This window comes from Astyanax mexicanus, chromosome 15 (genome assembly GCF_023375975.1).
Source record: "Astyanax mexicanus isolate ESR-SI-001 chromosome 15, AstMex3_surface, whole genome shotgun sequence".
In the NCBI taxonomy this organism is placed as follows: Eukaryota; Metazoa; Chordata; class Actinopteri; order Characiformes; family Acestrorhamphidae; genus Astyanax; species Astyanax mexicanus.
The window spans coordinates 4,690,939-4,703,948 of record NC_064422.1 but is presented as its reverse complement, the minus strand read 5'-3'; positions in this window follow the sequence as shown (position 1 = coordinate 4,703,948).

The following is a 13,010-nucleotide window of genomic DNA, read 5'->3' as shown; positions in this document are numbered from 1 at the left end:
TCCTGAGGCCGAACAGGCGTATAATAGATTAAAAGCCGCTTTTGTCTCAGCTCCCATTCTTATGCACCCCAAACCTGAACTACCTTTTGTAGTCGAGGTTGATGCTTCAGATACTGGCATTGGGGCCATTCTCTCCCAACACAGTGGTTCGCCGCCCAAACTGCATCCCATAGCCTTATTCTCTCAAAAAATGTCCCCTGCAGAGCGCATCTATGGGATAGGTGATTGAGAGCTATTAGCTGTAAAACTGGCTCTTGAGGAGTGGCGTCACTGGCTGGAGGGGGCCGCACACCCATTCACTGTACTTACAGATCACAAAAATTTGGAATATTTACGTACCGCTAGACGTCTAAACCCCCGTCAGGCTCGTTGGTCCTTATTTTTCTCACGGTTCAATTTCTCCATCTCTTTTCGTCCAGGTAATCGCAATACCAAGGCTGATTCGTTATCCCGGGTTTTCAGTTCCCCGGATGACGCATCCCACTCTCCCGAGCCAGAGCGCATTCTTCCACCCACAGTTCGTGTAGCTGCTATTAGATGGGAACTTTATGATCTTATTCAGCAGAGCTTAGTTAACTTACCGCCACCGGAGGGCTGTCCTCCCCACATTTTTTTTGTACCTGAACGGTTTCGAGAACGACTTATCGGCTGGGCACATTTTGCCCTTACTTCTGGTCACCCCGGTGTTACACGTACGCTGCAGCTGACCATGTGAGCTGACATACACTCCTTTGTAGTTTCATGTTCTGTCTGTGCACAATGCAAAACACTGAAAACCCTTCCAGCTGGTAAACTAGTTCCTCTGCCTGTCCCAGAAAGACCTTGGTCACATATTGCTGTAGACTTTGTTACAGACCTATCAGAGGGTTACACCACTGTTCTCACAGTTGTGGACAAATTTTCTAGGGGAGTTAAATTTATTCCTTTTCCTGCATTACCTAATGCTCTTAAGACAGCTCAGGCCATTTATACACATATTTTCAGACATTTTGGTATTTTAGAGGACATCCTTTCTGATAGGGGCCCTCAGTTTACCTCCAGAGTATGGAAATCCTTTTTTGAACATTTAGGTGTCCACGTCAGTCTCACCTCTGGGTTTCATCCCACCAGCAATGGACAATATGAACGAGTTAATCAGGAACTAGGCAAATTTCTCAGGTTGTATTGTTTCTAGCATCCTACTGATTGGTCACAGTACCTAATCTGGGCTGAGATAGCTCAGAATTCACTCAGTAACTCCACATCTGGTCTCACAACTTTTCAGTGCGTTCTGGGGTACCAGCCTTCGTTAGCTCCGTGGACTGCTTTGTCTTACGAGGTACCCGCTGTGGACGACTGGATGAAGCGGAGTGAGCAGGTGTGGGAGGAAAAACATCAGCAGGTTTCTGAAGTTTTGCGCAAGTATAAGGAGCAGTCTGAAAGACACCGAGGTACCACCCCCCAATACCAGTCCGGAGATCGTGTGTGGTTGTCGACCCGGGACTTGAGGTTTGAGGGGTCCTGTAAGAAGCTGCTGCCCAGATATATTGGCGCATTAAAAGTTCTTTCTCAAATTAACAACGTAACTTATAAGATTGAGTCGCCTGCTCAGTACAGAGTGCATAACTCTTTTCATGTTTCTTTGCTCAAGCCTCTGGTCCCAGGTCTGCTTGCTGAGGGTGTTCCAGATGATGTGCCACCCACGGAAGTGAAGGGGAAGGATTTGTCTACCTATGCGGTTCGAGAGGTGATGGATTCACACAGGCATGGTGGTGTGCTCCAGTATCTCATAGACTGCGAGGGCTACGGCCCTGAGGAGCGTTGCTGGGTTGCCGCCGATGATGTGCGGGATCCTGCTCTTCTAGCCGAATTTCATGCTCGTCATCCTGGTAAGCCTGCTCCCAGACCCCGTGGGCGTCCCAAGCGCTCACTCTCCTCTTCGGTTCCGGTGCGTCGGGGTTCCCAGTCTCGCAACCCCCGCCTGTCTGGCACCTCTGTGGCTACTCCTGTTCCTCCCCCCGGTACTACCTGCTCGTCGGGTGGACGTCGTCATGGTCTTCCCCGTTCCTTCTCCGTTCCGACTCCCTCAGTGGGGGAGTACTGTCACATCTGGTGCTGAAAGCACTCCTGTTCCTTCCACACTCAGCTCTAATGGAGGCTCGCAGTCTAACAACTACACTACCCAGAATGCACCACCGGCTGACATCACACACACACACACACACACATCACCTGTTTCCTCCAGGAAGTCCGGAATACTGATTACCTGCACTATAAAGGAGCACACCACACACACACCTGTTCCGCGTATTGTTGGTTCTACCTCTTTACAAAGCGTTTCTGACCTCTTGTCTCTTTGCTATTTTTGTGTATGACCTTGCCTTTTGTTTTCTCGATGCCGATTATTGCCTTTGCCTCTGATTTTGGATTTACCGTATTTCACTTCTGCCTCTTGGATTATCTCTGCTGCTGGATATCTTGTGTATGAACTCTGGACTGTCTCTTGGTTATGGTATGCATTTACCCTTTTTTCTGTATTGACCAACATTATACCTCTGTTTATTTTTAATAAACGGTTAAATAGCATCTGCACGTGTCTGCGTTCTGTTCCCACCATGACAACATGCTTAATAAATGTATTTATTTGCAAATAAAGGTGTGAAATTTACCCATACCCACTAAGGTAAGTATTGCTTCAATCAAAGCTAAATTAATACTGCTATTTAGTTATTTTTGTTTTAATAGTTTATAAAAAAAAAAATCATGTTAATTTTTGCTTGTTGTCAATTCTTGCTTATTGTCACTGTATCACATCAGAGGTAGTAGGTATGGGCAAGTAAATTTCACATTTTCATTTAAATTAAATTTATGAAGCATGTTTTTGTTTTATGCAACTAAAGTGTCAAATTAACCAAATAAAAATAGATTAGCTGACTGTGTATAATTGTATTGTGTAAAACTTAGTAAAATCAATGTTAACTTAATGGCTGATGGCTTATTCATTAACCAATTATTATTATTATTTTGTTTCATGGTTGCATTTGTCATTCATTGCTACAAAGCATGTAATAAAAAAGGGGGTGGACTCTTGAGTGTAAAATAATGTTAGAGGAAATTGTATAAATTAAAATAATTCATGAATATTTACATTTTAATATTACATAGCGCCAGACACGCCTCCTCCGTAGAGCAAATCCGCAGAAATGCTGCCGAATGAGAGAGCTGCAATGACTACCTAGGCAGCTCCCTTCAGAATGGAACATAGCTATTGTTTCACTTGGATTTAATGTTTGAGTTTTGTTGCATGTAGACAGATTTGAGACTTTAAGAAATCTCAAATTATTGGTTACACTATTTTTTAAGTGAATTTAATAATTCCCCTCTGTGTGAGATTACTTTTTTCTTCTTCCCAACTTCCCAACGAAAAAATCGGACCCATGCACGTTCTGTCAAACGCGGTGAAAGGGAATTCTGGTATGAGCTACTCACAGGTAAATGTTCTCACACACTGTATCTCCGGTTTCTCTTTCATCTGCCTCACGCTCATATTGTAATCCCATATATAATTCTGCAGTTTCTCAGTGTTTTCTGTCGTATTTTGCGGCTAGCGTGAGTGCTTTAAACGAGAACAAACGCCACGGACCACGAGGTGCCGCGCACTGCTGCTGCTGTGCGTATCCGACTCCCTGCTGAAGCCGACTTCGCTTCGCAAACAGAATTGGCACAACACCGCCCACTGTACAACTCCGCTGTACAACAGTGCTTATAAATAAATTAAACACAAAAATGAGGGTATTCTATCAGTAATTTCAGTTTGTTTTAGTTAGTTTTATAAACACACAATACAGTTCGAGTTAGTTATGTTTTTTCTTTTAATTATCGTTTTTATTAGATTCAGTTAACACAAATGTTTTTTCACTTTGTTTCACTATTTTGTTAGAATTAGAAAACAGATGCCTACATCTCGGACTATTTTCTGGAGCCTGACCCGACCCAAGAAATGTCTCAGCCCGACCCGACCTGATTTCGGGTCGGTCCTCGGGTCAGGTCGGGTTCGGGCAGAGAATCTAAGCTCTAGTGGTTACACAGGTTTTATCCTTGCCCCAGTAAGATGATTGGCCTCAGTGACATGGGTCAGAAGACCACAAACCAATCATAGGCCTTAAAGCAGATATGTCACCAAAAGGTGTGTCCCAGCAATACAGCAGATATTTGAGAGACTGTGTCTCTCAAGAGGGTTACTTGAGTTAAGTGGAGTTAAGAAGTCAGGGTTATGGAGTAGAGTGGAGATGGAGGAGAACTGCAGTTTAGCTCAGTTAGGTTAGCTTAGCATTTTATCTCCAAGTATGGCTTGGATTTAGTCAGCATAGTTTAGCTTAGCATTCTTAGCACAACCCCTTTAATCTTCTTTAAGCATATTAATATGAGTTATTCTAAAATAACTAAGTTAGTTTTTGTCTATAGAATTCATATCAACCGCCAGACTGAACCGAGGAGCCCCTGGAAGCACAACCAATCAAGCCATCTCAGGGGAAGCTCTCCCTGTGGTGAACCAGCAGATGGGCTCATGCGATCCTGTCCCAGAGTGAAGAAACAGACAACTGTGCAGTTGGAACAACACATCGCAATCCATAAGCGGCCCATTCCATTAACGAGTAAGCCAGAACTGGGTTTATTCTTTCACCGATGGTTGTCTGCTGGTCATTGTCTGTTTGAGCCCTTTTATGAATCACTTTGTAAGTATAGATGGCTTTTTTTGAGTTGCTTGGTTGGAAATGGAACTGGCATTGTGGGTCGGAAACTAACTTAGTGCATTATTTAGAAATCCTCACTTAATAGTTTTATTCATCTGACAAGTTATTCCTTTTTATATCAGTAATATAGCGTGTTTTTCTCTTAGTTATCTCATTTATCTTTACACACTATGATTTGATATTGATTTGATATTGAGCCATGCACTTATGAGTCAGTTTCAATTTGCCCAAAAGTATAGAGCAAAATATATAAATAAATGAATAAAGCTATAAACCCACCCAAGACAGTGGCGCGTTAACACGCAGCGGCCGCTCCGGGTCCGTTAAATGGTGCTTTTGTGTTACTATTTGTTGTTTTTTCCGTTTATTTCCTGCAAATATGTGCATCGGAACACCCGTGCACATGTTCTACCACCGCCAGACCCTGCTACAGTGGAGAAATCAGCCAGAAAACACGCTACCGGACGAGGTTCTGCAGACGCTACTTGAGCTTAGCCTGCTAAGAGACCCAGGCCGCCAGCCCGCGGTGTTTCCTGACGCCAGAGCCCAGCGGAAGTGCCATCGCAAGTGGTGCGAGCGTAAGCAGAAGCACGGAAAGAGAGCCGGGATCCGCGCGAGGCTAAAGGCTAGTCCTAGCCGGCCGGCTATACCATCGCTCTTTCTGGCAAACGTCTGTTCCCTTGACAATAAACTGGACTACATCCGACTCCAGCGAACAACCCAGCGTGAGTTCAGAGACTGCTGTGCTTTGGTTTTTGTGGAATCGTGGCTGAACGACAACATTCCGGACAGCGCCATTCAGCTAGCCGGGCTAACCGCGTTCAGAGCGGATAGGAGCGCGGCTCTATCCGGGAAGACCCGCGGTGGAGGCGTGTGTGTTTACATCAACACGGAATGGTGTAACAACTGCTCTCCATTGTAAACACTGCTCTCCGCTGGTGGAGTTCCTGATAGTCAAGTGCAGACCTTTTTATTTAGTACGGGAGTTCTCCGCCGTGCTAATAGCTGCTGTCTACATCCCACCCATCAACATGTGGACTTTGCAACGAGAGGAGCGAGCACGCTGGATCTTGTTTACACAAACATCCCCAGCGCGTACCGGGCGGAGCCCAGCCCCCACCACGCTTTCTCGGACCACGTGTGTTTGGCTGACTCCAACAAACACACCACTCATCAGACGCTCCAGACCAGTTCAGAAGCAGGTGAAAACCTGGCCGGCAGGCTCCATCTCTGCCCTTCAGGACTGTTTTGAGTGCACTGCATGGGACATGTTTAGGGAGGCTGCTACTGAAGGCGATTCTGTTGATTTGGAGGAGTATGCAGCATCAGTCACTGGCTACATCAGCAAGTGTATTGATGATGTCACTGTCTCCAAGACCATCACTACACGCCCAAACCAGAAGCCTTGGATGACTGCTGAGGTACGTGCGCTGTTGAGGACTATGCAGCATCAGTCACTGGCTACATCAGCAAGTGTATTGATGATGTCACTGTCTCCAAGACCATCACTACACGCCCAAACCAGAAGCCTTGGATGACTGCTGAGGTACGTGCGCTGCTGAGGACCCGCGACTCCGCCTTCAGAGTGGGTGACAAGGTGGCCCTGAGGAAAGCGAGAGCCGACCTGTCAAGAGCCATCAGAGAGGCAAAGCGCGCACACGCCCAGAGAATCCACAGCCACTTCAAGGACACGGGTGACGCGCGGTGTATGTGGCAGGGCATCCAGGCAATCACCAACTACAGGACAATGCCACCGTCCTGTGAACGTGATGCCTCCCTCCCTGATGCCCTGAATAACTTTTATGCACGGTTTGAGGCACAAAACAACACGATGGCGAGAAAGACCATGCCCAAGCCGGACGAGCAGGTGTTGTGCCTGACTGCAGTGGATGTGAGGAACACTCTGCGCAGAGTCAACCCACGAAAAGCTGCAGGACCAGACAACATCCCCGGCAGAGTGCTCAGGGAGTGCGCAGACCAGCTGACAGATGTTCTCACGGACATCTTCAACATCTCCCTGTGCAGCGCCACTGTCCCAATGTGCCTCAAGTCCACAACCATCGTTCCCGTGCCGAAGAAGTCCACAGTGTCCTGCCTCAATGACTACCGTCCTGTTGCACTTACACCCATCATCATGAAGTGCTTCGAGAGGCTAGTCATGAGGAACATCAAGACACGACTGCCCTCTTCACTGGACCCCCTGCAGTTTGCGTATCGTCCCAATCGCTCCACGGACGATGCCATCACCACCACCCTTCATCTCTCCCTCATCCACCTGGAGAAGAAGGACACTTACGTCAGAATTCTGTTTATAGACTTCAGTTCAGCATTCAACACCATCATCCCACAGAACCTCATCAGGAAGCTAAGCTCGCTTGGCCTCAACACCCCCCTCTGCAACTGGATCTTTCTGACGGGGAGACCCCAGTCAGTCCGGTTCGGGGGCAGCACCTCCAGCACCATCACACTGAACACTGGGGCCCCCCAGGGCAGTGTCCTGAGTCCTCTGCTGTTCACCCTGCTGACTCAAGACTGTGCTGCAAAACACAGTTCTAACAGCTTTATCAAGTTCGCCGATGATACAACCGTACTGGGTCTCATCACCAAAGGCGACGAGTCAGCATACAGAGAGGAGGTGCAGCGGCTGACAGACTGGTGTACAGTCAACAACCTTCACCTGAATGTGGACAAGACAAAGGAAATGGTTGTTGACTTCAGGAGAGCACAACACACCACTCTCCACTCAACATCGACGGGTCCTCTGTGGAGATTGTTAAGAGCACCAAGTTCCTTGGTGTCCACTTATCAGATAACCTCACCTGGACCCTGAACACCAGCTCTACAGCCAAGAAAGCCCAGCAGCGTCTCTACGTCCTCCGGAAGCTGAGAAAGGCCCGTCTCCCTCCACCCATCCTCACACTCTTCTATAGAGGGACCATTGAGAGCATCCTGAGCAGCTGCATCACTGCCTGGTTTGGGACCTGCACCGTCTCTGACCGCAAGACCCTCCAGCGTATTGTGAGGACAGCTGAGAGGATCATCGGCATCTCTCTCCCCTCCATCATGGATATTTACACCACCCGCAGCATCCGCAAAGCAACCAGCATTGTGAATGACCCCACCCATCCCTCACACGAACTGTTCTCCCTCCTGCCTTCGGGAAGAAGGTACCGCAGCATCCGGTCCAGCACGACCAGATTCTGCAACAGCTTCTACCCCCAAGCCATCAGACTCCTCAACTGCAGAGACTGAACTGATGGTTTTTCTGTACATGCACACACACTCTTACCCCACTTACCCCAGAAAATGGAAAGCACTAAAAACCCTACTACCTCACTGGTCTTTTTTGCACACTGCATAATTTGCACACTGTCTTGTTATTTATTATTCTTTGTCTGTATTGTGTTGTATTGTCTGTCTGCACTTTTGTACTGTTGCACTATTGTTCTGTCTACACTGTGTTTATGTGCACCATGGTCCCTGGAGGAACGTTGTTTCGTTTCACTGTGTACTCTGTATATAGCTGAAATGACAATAAAAACCACTTTGACTTTGAGTTTATTTGTTGTGTTAGTTTATTATTTTGTCTTTTTTATTTTTGGTGGTGATTCCGGGTGGAGAGTTAATCTCTGTTGGGGGTACGCTTGTGCACATTTGGGTTTAAGTTTCTAGCCCACATGTAGCAAGTTTAGCGTTTAAAGACGCCTCGAGCTTGGTAAACCCCTGAAGACTAGTTAGGTGAAGTTAGCTTTTTGGTTAGGTAATTAGTTACTGGAGATGCTTACTGTCAGTGATACTTGATGGGATGTGTTTGTTTTGCGAGAGAGTGTGTGTGTGGTTTAAGCTTGAAGTATAGACTGTGTATAGCTGGACAGAGCGTCGTCTCTCAAAAGTGAAGCCACCACAGGTCGGGCGCCCCCTGCTGTTCGGTTTCAGAAAGCTGTGTAACTCCACCCATTCCCATAGGTTTCAATGGAAAAACAGACAACTTTCAATCACGTTTTTTTCTAATATACTGTAATTCTACCTCCATTATTTAAATGCAACAGCTAGTGTAACCTCTGCTTATATTGTCACATTTTTATATCCCCACAGAACTCGAGTTGACTGTTTCTCCACAGTCTTTCTCCCTCCTCTGGTCAGACTCGGGTTTCAGGATCGCCAACATGGAGGAAGATTTTGGCTTCATTTTCATTGAATGAATGGGAACGGCGACACGGCGTCCATCTTTTTTACAGTCTCTGGTTTGAAGTAAATGCCAGACTGTTGTTGTTGACCTGTTTTGGTCTGGTTGTGTAGCGTTGGTAAAACCCAAGTGTTTTAGTATTAACAAATGTTTATACTTGTTACTTTGCTAGTATAGGTTTAATCTTCTTGAAAGAATTGGTACCTACTAGTAGTGTGGGGGTGGTGTATCCAACTGCTTTTTATTATTTGCAGGTAATATAATGTTTCTGTGCATATTTACTTATTAGGCCTGTGAATGTAGTAAGTAGCATGGTGTTGTCTGTCATCAGGGTTCTAAAGTTTGTTTGGCCTATTTTGTAAGAGGGTTAGAGTGTAGCTAGTGTTGTGGTGGCAATGTTGTAAGTGTTTGCTTTGATTTGGTTCTTGTGTTGCTGTTATCATTTGCTTATTCTGTAAAAGTAGCTTCTGTGTGCATTTGAATTGTTAAAATGTCTTCCATTATAGAAATATTTCAATAAAATTCTTCAGTAGACATGTTGGCGAAATGTACTAAAGAACAGCTGTTATAGCTTGCAGAGTATTTTGAAATTAGCATCAGTGTTCAGGAAAGGAAACTTAAAGAAACACTTGTAAAAGCTTTAAGTAATTCCCTGGTTGTGAAATGGAGGTCCATTCTATTGGATTTGAGGAGCCAGGTATACCTGAGGCTTCTCATTTGTAGTGCCTACTATCCCTAGAGTCAAGGTCTACTTGAGCGCTTCCATCAGATATTAAAATCTCTCTTTCATACCTACTGTGTTGAACTTGATGGTGATTGGAAAGAGGGCCTTCATTGGTTGCTATTAGCGATTCAAGAAGTTGCACAAGAAAACACGGGATTTAGTAAAAACGAACTAGTCTTGCACATTTTGTTCGTGGACCAGCTTTAGTGATAGTGGATGAATGGAAGTCTGGTAATCCTCCTGAAAATATGTTGAATAAGGTAAGTGAGTTTTGTTTATGGCTATGCCAAGCTTGAAGGCAGCCTTAAGGAAATTGGGAAAAGCCCAGTGTAAAATGCAACGCTTGTTTAATTGTAAAGCTGCACTTCGAAAGTTTAAGCCTGGAAACCAGGGGTCTCATGTACTAAGACTTGCGTGAACTTCCTACTAAATTGTTCCATACGCTCAGAGCTGAAAAGTTTTGTATGCACAAAAAAATCTGGATGTATCAAACCGTGCATAGGCAGAATCCCACGTACTTTCCCTTAGTACATCACAATCAACTTCAAATTAAGTGCAAGTGCACAAAAACATCACATCTGCCATGGCTCCTCCCTCAATTATGCAGAGTATAATGTTATTATTATAACAATAATAATATGATTGAGTATAAAATGCCCGTCAAGAAGTGTTTCAAAGCGCGTAGTGTTGCCGCTGTCTTATAAGTAATTTACCCATGTTTTAAATTAATTAATCTAAACTGGATAATAAATGTTTTCATTTAAATGCTTTAAATGAGTTACTTACCAAGAAGCCACCGTTCACGCACTTAGCTTGTAATCTTATCCCAACCATGCTCTTGGAAATCTGAAACATCATCATCATGGGCCAAAAAAACATAATTGTAACGGAAAACACGCTCTCTGCGAATTCGGGCATTAGCAATATTGTCCAATAATGCCAACGCTGCCATCTCCAACAACTCCAGCGCAACATTTTATTCATGTTTATATAATCTTGGCTAAGTGGAAACACGTTGAATGATTACTTCAGTAAGCCAAGCCATTTACTGTTTAATTGTCTGATAAATGTACTTTATTTTACCCAATAATTGCTACAATCTGTGCCATTATATTATATTTTAATAGTTGTAATTTCAATGCATCGCCTCTAAGTGTCGCCAAATGAGAGACACAATACATACGTACAAAAAAACATATGTACGCCTGAAATGAATGTGCCGTGGGGAAACACGCTTTCTCAAGTTCAAGTCACATGTAGCGTGAAATATGGTGAGTGCAATGTTTTTGTGCATACACACCTTAAGTACGTCAGGCCCCAAGTTCTAGGTAACCCATTTGAAGCAAAGAAGCTTAATCTCCTGAAGCAGTATTTTCTTGCCTCACCTGTGTTAGCTGCTATGCCATCTGAAGGAAGTCTGGGACGGTATGAGGACAATCACGGGTGCAAGCCAAAGTGTGACAGCTGGTGGTGTGGAGAGAGCGAACAAACTCAATCTCTTCTATAACTGGTTTGATTGCCCTGTTTTATCATCACCTGCTTCTGTCTGTCCTGCTATCTCAGCAACTTCAGCCTCTGCCCCACTGGACACCTCCCTACCTCTTCTGAGTGATGCTCAGGTCTCCCTCCCACAGACTGTCAGCACATCCAGTCCGCCCCCCTCACCTCCCCCTCCACCTCTCTGCAGACCAGGTCACAGGGGCACTGAGGAGACTCCGCTTAAGGAAATCAGCTGGACCTGACGAGGTGAGTCCAGGACTTCTCAAGGCTTGCGCCTTTGAACTTGGGCTCTTCAACATGAGCCTGCAGTTGTGGAGGGTTCCTACGCTATGGAAAACTTCATACCTGGTCCCTGTTCCCAAGAAATCTCGTCCCAGTGAGCTCAATGACTTCACTGCCATCGTTGGGTGTGCCAAGGGTGGTCAGGAGGAGGAGTACAGGAGAAAGGTGGAGGATTTTGTTACTTGGTGCCGACTGAACCAACTGCAGTTGAACATATCCAAGACCAAGGAGATGGTGGTGGACTTCCGTAGGTCTGGACTACCCTTGCAGCCGGTCTCCATCGAGAGGGTTGATGTGGAGACAGTGAAGACCTACAAGTACCTTGGTCTGCAGCTGGACGACAAACTGGACTGGTCAACAAATACATACTGTCTTAAAAAATGAGTGTGTGTACATCAGCTTTCATGGAATCCCACCAATAATGTGCTGATGGGAGTTGCATTGAACACATTTCTTCAGGATGTCCGAAGACAAAGCCGAATGAGCCCAAGAAATTAGTCTTTCATGGAACTCTCCTCCAGAGGTGGATGACCAGAATTGACCTCTGAAATCTGGACATCCAACTCCCAGCTAACAATAGGAATGGTGACTGACAGCGGAAGAATGCACTTTCATTCAATCGATGCCTGGTGCATCATACGTATCAACCTTGGTAGTACAATCACCAGGATGGAAAGAAGTGGAGAAAAAAAGTCGCAAGAAGAACAATGACCAGCAAGCTTGTCTGGAGTTTAAATGTTTAGCCATTCTGAGGTACTCTTATGGTCTGTGAATACAGGGAATTTGTGTTCAGCCCCTACAAGCAGTGCTCCTCCAGTGCTAACATGACAGTCAGGGGTTCTCTATATCCGATGCCATAGTTATGCTCAGCAGCAGTAAGCTTGAAGGGAAAAAAATATGGGGTAAAGCTTGGGAGGAGACCCACTGCGCTGAGACAGCACTGCCCCAACACTGGTTTCAGAAGCGTTAATTTCTACCATGAAGGGACCATCTGGGTTGGGTTGTTTAAGGATGGAAACAAAAATGAAAGCTGCTTTTAATTTATCAAAAGCTGACAAAAACAAAGGTCAGAACAAAAGAGCTAAAAGAGGCAAGGGTTGAACACATTGTAAATCAGAGAACTGAACAATACTCGGCAACGAGTAAGGGATGTAAAGGTGTACACTAAACTACAGTCAGACTGAACAATGCACTGACAGATGTGCTTTTACTTACAGTAGAACTGTAAGAGACACTGATTCACACTTTATTGTGCGCATAATTTTATTTTCACATTACTCCATTTCTTATTATATTATGGCACATTTATCCTGTGAGAGGTATATTTGTCACTGATATATTTATCAATGTATTATTATTTTTAACTATATAATTTTCAGTTTAACTTAGTATACAATTTTTTCTTGATGCAGATATAATTCAAAATATATCTTTTGGAATTGGGGTTGTGAAATCTCTGTTCTTTAGGGAAAGCTCAAATTGTCTTATTTTTACCAACTGAACTGGACAATCATACATTTTTCTGCATTCCACCACATTAGAGCTTAGATTCTCTGCCCGAGATTTCCCACCTCATTCCTGGGGC